Source organism: Lontra canadensis, unplaced genomic scaffold (genome assembly GCF_010015895.1).
Source record: "Lontra canadensis isolate GAN:19392208 unplaced genomic scaffold, GSC_riverotter_1.0 scaffold23, whole genome shotgun sequence".
NCBI lineage: Eukaryota > Metazoa > Chordata > Mammalia > Carnivora > Mustelidae > Lontra > Lontra canadensis.
Window position 1 is genome coordinate 3381437 of NW_022631017.1, and position 14550 is coordinate 3395986.

General features: G+C 43.1%; 1 non-coding gene across 1 annotated transcript; it reads left to right on the forward strand.

Annotated features, from left to right (window-relative positions):
• The first annotated feature begins 1202 nt into the window (after window positions 1–1202).
• Window positions 1203–1309, forward strand: LOC116870613. Its single transcript, XR_004383259.1, has one exon. It is a non-coding gene; the product is annotated as a U6 spliceosomal RNA (small nuclear RNA).
• The last annotated feature ends 13241 nt before the right edge of the window (window positions 1310–14550 follow it).

The window sequence follows — 14550 nt, forward strand, 5'->3', positions numbered from 1 at the left end:
CATGACCTTAGGGTCCTGGCATCCAACCTCTCATCTGGCTCCACACTCAGCAGGGAGTTGGCTCGAGAATTCTCTCCCTCTGAACTTCTCCTGCTCTCTCTCATTTTCTCTCTCTCTCTCTCTCTCTCTCTCTCTCAATCTCTCTCTTTCTGTCTCAAATAAATAAATAAATAGATCTTAAAAAACACACACACACACAAAAACTCAAATCCTTATGATGACCTGGAAGACCCTATGGAGTCCGGCTCTTATTTCCTCTCTGACCTCCTTTTCCATTACACTTGACTCCTCAGCTGCCCTGGCTTCCTTGCTGTTCCTTGAATAAGCCAAGTGTGCTCCTGCCTCAGAGCTTTTGCTCATGCTGTTCTTTCTTCCTTGACTCCTATTCCCCAAGATACTCTAGGGCTTCACTCCCTCTGTTCCATAAGCCTTTGTCTAAATGCCATCTCCTCATTGAAGCCTGCCTTGACTACCCCGTTTGAATTGCAATCCTCCCGTTACTCCCCCCACACCCCTTCCCTACTATAATTCTCTCCATTGCACTTCTCACCAGTCTATGTGGTAAATACACTACACACCAACAGTTCTCAGAACATGGTACACAGACGTTTGAAGGTCTCCAAGCCGCATCTAGACGATTTTCCTAATAATACTAAGACATAGTGGCCCTTTTTGCCATGTTGGTGTTCGTTCAGAGAGTGAGTAAACTGTTGGGACCTTCGCATGAATCAAGTCAGTGGCACCAAAACTCGTAGCTGGTCACTGGGTCCCTCACAGCCACACACAATAAAAACGATGTTAGTTTCACAAAGAAGGTCCCTAAGGAAACTGCATAAATGTTTCATTTGATTAAATCTTGGCCCCTGAGTGCACATCTTTTTTATAGTCTGAGAATTCGTCATAAAGCCTCCTGTCACCTACCAAAGTATGAGTTACCTGAAGGAAAAGTAGCTGTGTGATTGCTTGAGTTGCCCATAAACTAGCTGCGTTTTTTCTAGCATACATTTTTACTTGAAGGAATGACTGGCTGATAAAATGATGGTCATTCAGACCTGGGTCACTGACAGACATTTTCTGGAAAACATCCAACTGGTAGTATTTGCTGTCAAAAATAAAATACAAGCTTTCAAGCAAAAACAAAATTTTCGCAAACTGCCACTTCCCAGCCGTTGAAGAGTTGTCTGATAAGATTGGTGATGCTAGTGCTCACTTCGGCAGCACATATACTAAAATTGGAACAATACAGAGAAGATTAGCATGGCCCCTGCGCAAGGATGACACGCAAATTCGTGAAGCGTTCCATATTTTTAATCTACTTAGAAAGTGTTCAGAATAGTCACTGCAGCCTGGGGATTATTCAAAGATATGACTCAAGTCGTTCTACTTTTAGTTTGTTTTCCTCATGGAAATCTTCTTCTATATGTTTCGCAAATTCGTGAAGCGTTCCATATTTTTAATCTACTTAGAAAGTGTTCAGAATAGTCACTGCAGCCTGGGCATTATTCAAAGATATGACTCAAGTCGTTCTACTTTTAGTTTGTTTTCCTCATGGAAATCTTCTTCTATATGTTTAATGCTAATCTAAAACATTTAATCTAGCTTTTAGCTAAATAATGATTACCTAAATTTGCATATAAATATTGGGAAAGCCAAATAAACAAACGGATACATTTAAAAAAAAAAAAGATTGGTGATGCTATTCACGAATGTGATTTTGGGAACAGATAATGAAATGTATTAATATTGGGAAGATCTGCACAATTTGGTGACCCCATTCCTTCCAAGTGATGGATTCATGATGCATGGGTAGAAACTCAGTTCAAAGGTACATTCACGACATATTCAAAATGGAGCAGTGGATTTTAATGAAATGGAGTATTGATATCTTTTCAGATTTGACATGGCAACTGATCTTTAGTAAACTACGACGTATTGAGTTCTGGTGTAGAATCAAAGAAGAATATCCACAATTAAAAGGCTATTAAAATACTCTCCCCTTTTCAACTACATAGCCACGTGAGGCCAGATTGCCTTCATGCGCTCCAGCCAAAACACCATATCAACACAGGTCAAATGCAGATATGAGAATCCAGCTGTCTTCTACTTTTGTTGGAAAATAAAGAGATCTGCAAAAATGTGAAAAAAATACTACTCTCCTCTAAATTTTTGTTCCTGGGGAAAAACAGTAATTTTCACTAAATCAATGTTATTCATACTAAAATATAATGCATCGATTGTTATTTTTAAATTTCCCTATATATTTTACATTTCTCAGTTTTAATTTCTAGTACTGTTGTTACCAGCAGCTATAACCTGCCTAGACAAAAGTTCTCTGAGGTCTTCAATAATTTTTACCAACACATAGGGGTTTCTGAGACCAAACATTTGAACACTGCTGCTATATATAACTTCTTGTTATTTTTTGTCTTCCTCTTTTAGAATGCAAACTACATAAGAGAGAGGTTGTTTTCTGTCTTGTTCACTACTAAGTCCCCAGTTTAGAAGTGTCTAGCAGTAGTAGGCACTCGATAAAGATCCACCGAATCAATGAGTAAATGAATGAATGCCACCAACTACACCTTCCAGTCACCAGGATCCATCTGCTCACCTTCCCAAGAACATCCCCGAACATCCCTAAGGCACAGCCCATGGGCCCTAGCTAAGGCCCCCATATCCATCCATCTGCTCTAGAGCATTTGCCAGCATCCTACCCTCTCCAACCAGACTGTTCACCAGCTCTGAACTCCCACTGCACTGACCTTCTGAGTCACTCATTCTGGCCCTTTAGGCTTCCACTCACCTTGTTTACCTGCATGTTCTTTACTCCTCACCAGACTAGAGGACCCTGGCGTGCCATGTGTCACAATTCCTTAGTCTCTCCTTCAGCTCTAAACACAGGGCCTCGCACAGAGCAAGTGTTTTTTAAATGAATACAGTAGGTGCCTGCTCAGCTGTGGGGGATATGTTTCAAGATCTCAGTGGATGCCTGAAACCACAGATAGTGCCAAGCTCCATCAATATAGATCTTTCCTATACATGTATACCTCTACTAAAGTTTAACTCCTACATTAGACACAGTAAAAGATTAACAATGATAACCAATAACAAAATAGAACAATTATAACAACATATTGTAGTAAAAATTACATCGATGTGGCCTCTCTCTCTCCCTCTCTCTCAAAATATCTCACAGTATCTCACCTTTCTTCTTGTGATGATGTAAGAGGATAAATGCTCACACCATGAGATGAGTGAGGGGAAGGACACAGACATCCTGACACATTGACCTTCTGACCATGCGGCAGAGGGAGGTTCATCTCTTTTCAGACCTCTGGGGACCAACACCATGGAGGGCAAAGCCACAGAAAAGGGGGACTATTTCACATGCTTTTAAAATAAGTGAATGATATAAAAAATAAACCTCTGTTGGCATGAATAGCGTATATACACACATTCAGAAGAATTATTTCCAGCAACCAATTAAAACCCTTGTCCAAGGACCCCCTGAATCCCACACATTTTTTAACCCATAGCTTAGCTTTTTACTCACTCCTGTAGGTTCTCTAATCAAGCCTCAGTGGCCAGTGCACCTGACCTAGCGTCGGGGTGTCTGCCTTATGGCCGTAGGTCCAGTAATGGGGCCCAGGCACTGTCCCCTTGAAGGAGTGCTTGCCTTGGTGATGACAGTAGCATTTCTGGAGCATCTTCTATAGGTCAGTCAGCCTGGCCATAGATATATATAATCCTTAGACCTTCCAGCAACCTCGGAGGGAAGACCCATATGAAACTAGAGGTCATGCCTAATTAATCTGTTGTGTCTCCATTCCCTGGCACAGCACTTAGCACATGGTATGTGCTAAGTCAATACTTAGAAAAGAAATGGATACATAAAAGAATCCCGTAACATGTATGTTCCTATTCCATTTTACAGAGGAGCAAACTGAACCTCCTAGAGGTCAGGCAGCCCAACCATGATACACACAGTTTTGCTTCCACAAGCCTTTCCACCCACTTGTAGGGAAAAAAAAAAAAAAAAAAAAAAAACAGTTTTCAGGTCACAGGCTCTTCTGGTCTTGGTTCATCCTACTGTTCATTCAGCAACAATGAATGCAATAAGTCAGCTCGGTCCTTCCAACCCAGCCATCCTCCAAGGAACAGCCAGGTGCATTTTCAAAGTATGTTAAACCTCTTGAATTAAACTTCTTTTCAGCTGGTTGGTCCAGACCCGAGACCAACACCACCATAGGCAGCTAACAGCCCAGAGAACAGCACCACCAGCCCAAAGGAAGCCATCCTGCTTTCAAAGAGTGTGAGGCCAAGAGTACATGTTTCTGTCCTCCCCAGTTTCTGTTTCGGGGAGTTGGGGTGGGGGGAGAAAAGTGAAGAAGGAAGTCGGGAAAAGATAGGCCACCTTATAGGCTCAAATTGCCCCCAACCTCTGTACCCTGTGTTACAGATTTTGCTGGAAAGTGGTAGACCAATGGCCTGGCTAAGTCTATGGTGACTAATGCTTGGTTTCCTGAATGCTTCTAAGAGTTGCACTTAACCAGAAGAAGCAGCTGCGAAAGAGCTAGGAAGGCCCAGCTTTGCTTTCTTCCCCAGTGCCCACATGCTTGAGGCCTGGCCAACCATCCCTGGCTCAGTTATTGCCACTTACAGCACAAGGAGCAAGTCACCTCTTGTGCAGGCTAACCATGGAGCAGAGAAGGAGCACCAGGGCCCCAGGCAGAATGGGAGGGCCCCAGGAACAGGCCTTCTCAAGCTTTCTGCAACCCACTGTCCTCAAGGCACAGCACTACTTGGCAATGGGAGAGGAGACCAGAAGGGACAGGCCCTCCCCTGCAGCGTCCATACAGAACAGAGTGTCCCCTTTGCCCCCAAATTCTTTTATTGCTTCAGGGTGTTTTCTACTTTAAAACATTTCCCAAGTAGAAAATGTGATAAACAATAGGAATAATTCAAAGAAAGAAAAATTAAAATGACCCATGATCCCACCCATTCCCCAGAAATGATGTGGATATTTTGATCAAAACATCCAGTCTTTCTTCTGCACATGTCTTTGGTCTGTGGCACATTGATCTGGACCTCATGATGTTCATATGGTTTTGTAAATGGGTTTTCCACCAATTACAACAGGGTAAACATTTCCCTCATTACTGTAAACAAGATAGTGATTATTTTATTATTTTATTATTTTATTAATTTTTTTTAACAAGACAGTGATTATTTTAAAAGCATACACAGGATTACATCATCATCTGGAATTTATTTAAGTATTAATTTTTTTTAACTATATCCTCTCATAGAACTTTTTCACTCTTCTAAACACTGTGCTGAAGATCGTGAATGTAAATTGGGCACTTCAATTATTTCCTTAGGAGGGTGACGAGAAATGGATTTATTGGGTCAAAATGTACACATATTTAAAAATTGTTTAAACTGCCTTATTAAGGCATAATTGACATACAATGAATTGCACATACTTAAAGTGCTCAATTTCATAATTTTTGACATATGTACACACCCCTAAAACCACCGCCACAATCAAGATAATGAATGTATCCATCACCCTTGTAACTTTCTCTGTGCCCCTTGTAATCTCTCCCTCCCTCTGCTCTCCCCATTTCTAGCAAACACTGCTCTGCTTTCTGTCACTATAGATTAGTTAGCATTTTCTAGGGTTTTCTATAAATGGAATCATACAGTGCTTAGTCTTTTTCCTCCGGCTCCTTTATGTAGCATAATTATTTTGAGTTTCATTCACGTTACTGCACTTTATAGAGCACTCACTGCTTCTCCCTATAGAGGAGTATTCCACTGCATGGATAGGAAGGTGCACACATTTTTAACTCTTGGTGAACACTACCAAATTGTCTGTGGGGACTTCTGGAGACTCGTTATTATATAATTTCAGTAATTTGGAGTTGACCACCCCTGAAAGGTGAAGATAGAAATTCCATTTGTTCCAAGTGCATCGTTCTGCTGCCTGAATTACAGAGCTTCCAACATGGGTTACCAGGAAAAAATAAAGATTACCAAGAAGAAAGGCAGGAGAAGGGGGCCAGTGAGGACAGCATTACGGTTTCAGGAGGCCTGGGGGTTCTTGTGTCAGCCCTCCAAGCCCAGAAGGGACCTGTTTCCTAGATGCTGTGCTCCTTCCCAACAAAGGAGCCTGCACCAGGCCAGTTTCACTCACAGGTAGCAACAGGTGTTGATGAGCAAGGTAATTGGGACAATACATGTCCTCAGACCACACAGACAAGTGTGTGTGAGGCTCGTCTCCTCCCCTATAGCCATGAGCGAACATTGCATCAATACAGACAAATATAACTGTAAATTAGGAAGAACAACAAAACAAAACAAAACAAAACAAAACAAAACAAAACAAAAAACACAGCATTTGCTTTGCTACCAGACTGTAAAACCACTTGAGGATAGAATCTGGGGCTGACTCATCTTTCTACACAGCCTCTTGCTCTGGTAAATTCTTGATACATTTTTCTTGAATGCTGTTGACTACATTTTCTTTGAAATGTAACAACTCACCTGCCCAGCACCAGGAAGACAGAAATCAGGTGACCGTAGGGAAAATGGGCTGGGGGCTGGGCCCCCGACAGCCAGGGAAGGATACGTCCTTCTGAGGAAGATGAACGTGAGAGTAGCTGGAGTGGATTTTTACATGTCACACACGAACATGTTTATAGGCCAACAAAATAAGGAGGAATTGTCATGAAAATTATAGTCCTCGTTTCTGCAGCTGGTCACATGGTTATAGCTGGTATTTATAACTACCTTCTTTTTTTTTTAAGACTTTATATATTTATTAGAGAGAGAGAGAGTGAGAGCACAAGAAGGGGGAGGCCCAGAGAGAGAGGGAGAAGCAGACTCCCCACCGAGCAGGGAGCCCCATATGGGGCTCAATCCCAAGACCCTGAGATCATAACCTGAGCTGTAATCAAGACACTCAACCTACTGAGCCACTCAGGCACCCCTATAAACTACCTTCTTCCACTGCTCATTCTGCATTTCCTTTGTCTTCAGCAAGCAGCTAGGCTGGTCAGGGCCCTTTACCTGATGGGCTGGTCCATACCTTCACTCCTGACCTTTTTGTCTGGGCCATTCGTTGTCCCACCTAGATTGGGTCATTGTAGGTTTCCATTGACTACCACCAGTCCATAGGTCAGGAACAATGAGGGAGATGTGCAAGGGATACAGTGGCCCAACTGAGGAAAGACACCCATAACGGAGCAGTCAAAGAGGTAACAAAGGTTTTCTGGAGGGGTTGGGCCTTAAAATAAGCCTTGGAAGAATGAATAGGACTCATCCTGATACAGGATGAGAAGGCAGGGATGAAGGAGTAAAGGGAGAGAAGCAGTGGGGGGCGGGGAGAGATGTGCAGGAGGGAGAGTCAGCACATTCACCCCTAGAGGACGAGAAGACCACCAATACAGCATGGCTGAAGAATGACTCAGATGCTCAAGAGCCTCACTAAGGGGCGGAGCTGGAGAGGCAGGTACAAGCCAGGGCACCATGGAGTTTGTACACCATGTTGGGTGGGCCAAGGGGAGCCATTGAAAGTTTGAGCGAGTGACTTCGCTAGCCATATATTTTAGGCGAGGCATTGTTCCTGCCATATAGAAGAGCAAATAAGGAGGATAAGACCAAATAAGACAGACTAGTTATGAGGGAACAGCAGTGATCAATAAAAGAGATGTGAAAGACCTAAAGTAGGGGAATGTTGCTGGAAAGCGAATTACAGATGAGTATGACGAATATTTCTAAGGCAGAATTGGGAAGGGCTGGTGTTTGATAGCAATGTGAGAGCTAAGGGGGAGGAAGAGTCAACAGGGGCTCTCAGATTTTCAAAGGTCACTAGGACAGACCAAGGTCATCCCCCTGTCCATCCTCAGAGATCAACAGAGTTCCTAAGCTATAGCCAGTGCTTAATAATATTTCTGAAGGGATGAATGAGTCAAAAATAGGGCCACACACACAAAAAAATAGGGCCACAGTCTTGCTTAATTAAATGCTCAGCACTTGTATCTACAAAGGGTACAAAATGAATGGTGTCCTGGTATGAGGTAGCTGGAGGTCCTTCAGGAACACCTCAGTTTGAGGATGGGCTCCTGTTGCAGCAGCCTGAGTTCCATGAGGGAGAGTGCTAAATGAACCCTCAGCCATGGCAAGGAAGAGAGGATACCAAATAACCACAGGCAGAGGTGACTTGGATCCTTGTCACATTCAGGCTACCCATAGCTTGTCAGTTCTCCTGAGAGAGGAATCCCAGGAGCTTGACCTAGAAAGAGAAGAAGAGATTTGGAGACTTTGGTTAGCAAAAGAGACTGAACAGGGACAAGGTCAATGTTTACAGAGTCATGAAGTGAATACCAAAACAAAAAGATTCCAGCCCTCTTCTAAGTATAAGAATGTTATCAGAGGTCAACTGAATAGAAACTCTACTTCCTGGAGAAGGGATCACATTGAATTTGGATCCCTGTCTGTTGAGAGGAGGTAAGATCAAAGACTACAACAGAATTTTAAGGTGTTAAACTGATTATGGCAAATAAAGTTACTAGAAGTTACATGGGAGTTTGTGGCACATCCCTTTTATAGGATAGGATAATTAACTACTTTCTCCATCCCTCTCCTTTTTTGTCTTGATTGAGAACTCTTCCATGGGCTTTATAGATCTCTAGTGGGAGCCTTCTCAGCTGAGTGCCTTGAACAAGTTTTTAGACTCTCATTTTCATATTTGTCACCATAGAACAGGCAAAGTAGCCCCAAGGTCTGAGGGTCCATGGAAAGAGGATGGGGAAGATGGGGAAGATTGTAATATGATTGTAAATATTGTAAATATGACCCCAGTTCTTCATCCCTGCTATATCCATACCCTTTGTCATGTAACTTTGTAACTTTGTATTATCATCCAAAGCTGTGTCTGGGCTTAGTTATGAATTCGTTTTGGCCAACAAGATAAAGTGGAATTGATGTGTATCGGTTTTGAACTCAGACCTCCTGAGGCCTTGTACATTTCTTCCTGCTTTCTTTTGCATCTATCACCACCATGACCTTGGAGGGCTGTTGTGGAACTGAATGAGATACTACACATAGTCAGATTTTATTCTCAGGGGCAAAATCCTGTCATTATCTTACAACCAATCAATCTTGTAGAGTTTTCCACAGAAAAAGAATGACTCCCTTTTGTGAGAATTAAATGAGATAAAGGATGGTGAAGTGTTTTGCATATGGTGAAGAATTCTCTACAGAATAAAATGATGATGGCTGTGTGGGATTGATGAAGGAGAATCAGGCCCCTTATTCTCTGGAGATACTGAGGATTTTCACCCAGAGTTTCACCCATTTTGTCTTTAATTCAAGGCCTGAACTGTGGTTCAGATTGGAGATCTGTGCACCAGAATGCTCAAGAAGGAGACTTGGGACTCCCCTCCAGGACCACCCAGGAGTCTGAGCAGCCACAGGACGCCTGCAGCTTGTTGACTTAAGAATATGAGCCACTGGAATGTACTACACCTGTCTTTACTGGCTACCTAGGCTTGTAGTCCTTCAAGGTGTTTAATTTAATCTGCAGAACTCTATACAGTGGGACCCTCATTCCCTCTGAGCTTATTGCTTGCTTTTATGACATTGAGCTAAGGAAGCTATAAAATTACAGAGTGTGGGAAAAAGACTGAGAGCCTAACCTTGGTTTGACCACCTACCAACTATGTGGTCTTGAGCAAATCATTTCACTTCTCTAGGCCTCAGCTTCCTGGCCTATAAAATGGGGCTTATAATTTGTGCCTATCTCTCAAGTTTATGAGAATCGAGAAAACAATTGTGCATTGTGCACAGTTATATAAAATATAGAAAATTGTTCATATCATGTCTGCTATATTAGATGAGTTAGGCTATCCTCTGCTCCAAGAACACAACAGAGAATCATTTCTTATTCACATAAAGCCAAATGTGGATTGGGTGGCTCTTGAGGGCAACTCTCCTCCATGCAGTGATTCAGGGATCCAGGCTCTCTCTATTTTGAGATGCTGACATCTCAACATCTGAGTTGCCCTGGATTGTGGACAAAGAAAAGGAGAACGATTTATCCAGGATGTTGTTAAAATCCATGCCTGGGGGTGGTCATCAATCACTTCTGCCTACATTCCATTGGCAGAACCCAATCATGTGGCCCTGCAAGTGAGAGTGAGAAGTTTAGGGGAGCCCATGGACCAATTGGTGAATACCACTGTCTCTGCTATACTCGCACTAATGACAAGGGATTCACATGTTTAGAAAACTTCAGGACAGAGTAAAAAGACCTTAGAATCAGACAAGCCAAGGTTCAAATCCAAGCTTTGTTGCCTACAAGCTATATGACATTGAGCAGTGCTTAACTTTTCATAGCCTCAGTTTCTTCATCTTTAAAATGGGAGAGTTCTGGGGTGCCTGGGTGGCTCAGTTGGTTGAGCATCTGACTCTTGGTTTCACCTCAGGTCATGATCTCAATGTCGTGGGATTGGGCCCCAAGTTGGGCTCTGCGCTCAGTGGGGAGTTTGCTTGAGATTCCCTCTGTCTCTTCCTGTCCCTCTGCCCCTTCGCCCCCTCATTCTAGAGTGAATAAATGAATCTTTACAAAGAAAAAAAAATGAGAATGTTAATAGAACCTACCTCACAGTTTTGCTATAACTGCTATATGAGGTAATGGATGTAAAGTGGTTTTTATCTGACACTTAATAAATGTTTAATAAATGGTGGATGTTTATTCTTATTCTAATCTCTGAATCTTGAAACTGCTCCTTCATTTCTGTGACTATGAATGACAGCTTGAGAAGGAAAGATCTTAACACTGACCAACTCCCATCTTAGAGACACGGTATTGCTAGTAGAACATAACCAAAATGACCTTCAGAAAGAAGAAATCATCTGAGGGTTATTCATTTTTCAAATAAGTAGCTTGTACTGTGGTCCAGGTGCCAATGACCAGAGTATCTATCTGCAAATTAGGAAAGAAGCACTTCTTGGTATATCACAATCCAGTGGGGCCCATTGCCTGATGAATGTGGATTTTACTCACTCCTCAAGCCAAGCACTCTTGTGCAGTGACCAACATGCAAAACTGTACCCACAAGCCCTGTCCTACTCTTGAGGAGCTTACTGGGAAGCTCTGGGAAGATAAATCCACAGCAAATCAACTCCATTTCCCAGTGGAACAGAGAAGAGAGAGCAAATACTTTTGTGGATACTCACTCCAGGGTCTGCTGATAGAAGACTTATGTTCAAGCAGCATGATCACAGCTCGCTTGGGGAGTTGAATGTCTTCCCAGAAAGTAGAGAGATAATGTTGGGAATTTTAAACAGTGGAAGAGCCAACACGGCAAAGTTGCCCTTTCTTCCTTTTCTTTCTTCCTACAAACTAGCCTGTCTCAGAGTGCACTGCCTTTCAGTCTTGGATGGTCTCTGCAGGGTTAAAAAGATTCAATTGCCTTTGGTCTTCTTGACTGGGGTCAGTCACAGCCCAAGATACAGAAGTTAAATCACTTTACCTTGTCTAGTTGAGATGTGCATTAGATCCTCCCTGAGAAAGCCTGGGGAACCTGTTTTCCAGTCCCTCCGCAACTCTCTAATAGGTTGTGTACTTTGGAGAACTCATTTAAACTTCCTATTCCTCAGTTTCCCCTACCATAGAATGAATATGGGATACTAATCAGCAGTGTATGGAGGGGGACAAGTAAGAACATTGTGAGCTTTGAAAATTATTAACAGGTGTTCTATATAAATACAAATACATAGAGATTATTGTTATGTGTATAAGTGGTAAAACTCTACAGTAATTAGCAGTCATATTTTCTATGAAATATCTTAAGAAAGCACTTTTACATATTTGTTCTAAGCACTTTCTCCAAGACAGGACAAAGTAGCCCTTAGAATGTGATACTAAGAATTACCGTAAGCTACAAATAAGAGAAGCTGGAAAAAAGGTAGCACCAGTGATTAAGAAGTTTCAATTTTTTTCTCATATAACAAGATGTACAAGAAGGCTTCTAGTACTAGTACAGTACTAGCCCTGTGGCCATACTCTCCAAGACCCAAGCTCTTTCTGTCTATCCTCCCAGCCATTCTTAGCTTAGCTGTGCCCAGGGTCAGAATAACCTCCAGCATTACATTCTCATTTCAGGCAGGAAAAAGGACAGGGACAAAAGGAACCTCCATCCCCATTTGGGAGTTCTACTGGATACTTTGTTTCCTTCTCACTGGGCAAAGAAGTGTCACATGACAACTCTTTACAGCAAAGGAAGCTGGGAAATGTAGGTTTTTAGCTGGCCACATTTTTTTTTAAGATTTTATTTATTTATTTGAGAGAGAAAGAGAGAGACCTTGAGCAGAGGGAGGGACAGAGGGAGAGAGAGAAGCAGACTCTCTGTCCAGCAGGGAGCCTGATGCAGGACTCCATCCCAGGACCCTGGGGTCATGACCTGAGCAGAAGGCAGATGCTTAACCTATTCAACCACCCAGGTGCCCCACAACCACATGGCTCTGATAGCTGTGAAGAAGAGAATTATGGGTATTAGGTAGACACCTATAGTGTAGACCAGATGATTTAGGTGACCATTTGATTGAAATAAGGATTAAAATTTGATAATGAAAGTATATGGGGTAATGGCCCATATCAATCAGCCATTTCCACAATGAAGCCTTACCATCGTGAAACCTCAGAGACACACAACAATAAACATCAAGGGATCGCCACAGGTCAGCTAAGTGGCTCTGCCAATCTTGACTGGTCACATGTCTGAGGATTGGCTGGTAGTTGGTCAATCTAGAGTGGCTTTGGCTGTGACAACTGAGGTGACTTGACTCTGCACCTCAGTGTAAACCCTTTACAACAGGCTAGCTTATGCCTGTTGTCATGGCAGTGATAGATGCAAAAGGGAGCAAGAAGAAACATACAAGACCTCATGAGGTCTAGGTTCAGAACCAATACACGTCAATTTCACTTTCTCTTGTTGGCCAAAACAAGTTCATGCCTAAGCCCAGCCTTGGAGGACGATACAAAGTTACACGACAAAGGGCACGGATACAGCAGGGATGAAGAATCTGGGTCATATTTACAATCTTCCCCCATCCACTTTCCATGGGCCCTCCGACCGCGAAGCTAAAAGAGAGATTATCCAAAAAGGATTCTCCAGGCAGTAGGGTTCATCACATTCTCACTCACTCCCAGGTCTGCTGATAGAAGAGTTACGTCCAAGCAGCGTGATCACTTTATTTCTCACAGCTCGCTTTGGGAGTTGAATGTCTTCCCAGAAAGTAGAGAGATAATGTCGGGATTTTTAAACGGTGTAAGAGCCAAAACAACAAAGAATTGCGTCAAGGTTAGCCGGGGGAATACAAATCCTTTAGCTGCAGAAATGGCCCTTCACCTGAACTTGGCTCTTCACCTAAACTTGGAACTAACATATAACTGAACCTGTTTCAAAGCTGCCTTTTCTGCACAGTGCTGCCATTGTGAGGTGGGTGGTACGGATTTAGCTAACCCTACAAAATCCATTTCCCTGGACACATCCTGCAAGGTTTCTCTGACTGCTGGTGGTAAAACACCTACATGGAGCTCATTCGTCAAATAGCGCTGTCATTCAGCCCCATTCCTCCTAGAGGCACAGACTGGTTGGGAGAATTTCTCCTCTGGGGTCTTGCGCTAGTCTGTTCGTGGTCTTGCAGGTCCCAGCGAGGAGAGCAAAACACGGGGGAAAATAAAAGTGTCCAAAGGAAACAACCAAATGTACAGAAATGGTGCTTTAAGACCAGCTTCAGGAGAACCTGACAAGGACCTTCTTTCTCTACAGAGGAGAACAAGAATGCAGTCAGCATAGGGCTTTGCACTAGGGTAAAGTGGAATGGATTGTAAGAGGCCTGATTTTCACTTTAGATAAGTGAGAACCCCTCTCTAGGCCTCGGTTTCCCCAAATGAGCTGCTGGAATTGGGTGAAATGGAGGTCCCTTCTAGCCTTTTGAATCTGTGTCTGGGAAAAACCAGAAAGCCAGCCGTTCAAGGAATTTGTACAGGATCGTGCATGGGTCCTCCCCAAGGGGAAGAAGATGGCAGGCGAGCTTGGCATCCGGATGACTGGGAAAGAAGAGCTCCCAGCCCTGGGAAGCAGGTACTTAACAATAAGCACTTAGAAGGGGCAGGGGGTTGTGTTTGCTGTGTCCAAGAGAGAGGCAAGGGACCCAGGGAGGGTATATTTTGGAGAAGCGGGATTCGGAAAACAAGCTTTGCTTTAGAACTCCAGAGGAACTGGGACACGGAACGCTCTGTGATATGTGTGGGCAATGTCCCCTGCAGACAGCCTCCACTCCCAGGCCAAAAGGGTGACCACGTCAGGCAGGGACAGCCACATGGCATTTTTGAACCTGACGTGCAGTTCCAAAAGGCGAATGGATTATTATATTTAGTAATTCCATGTGGGGGTTTACAGCCCTTAAATTAATTGGATCTAAATATCCACTCATTGATCAAACAGGAGCCGGTCACTCACCGTGGGCCACGGGGGT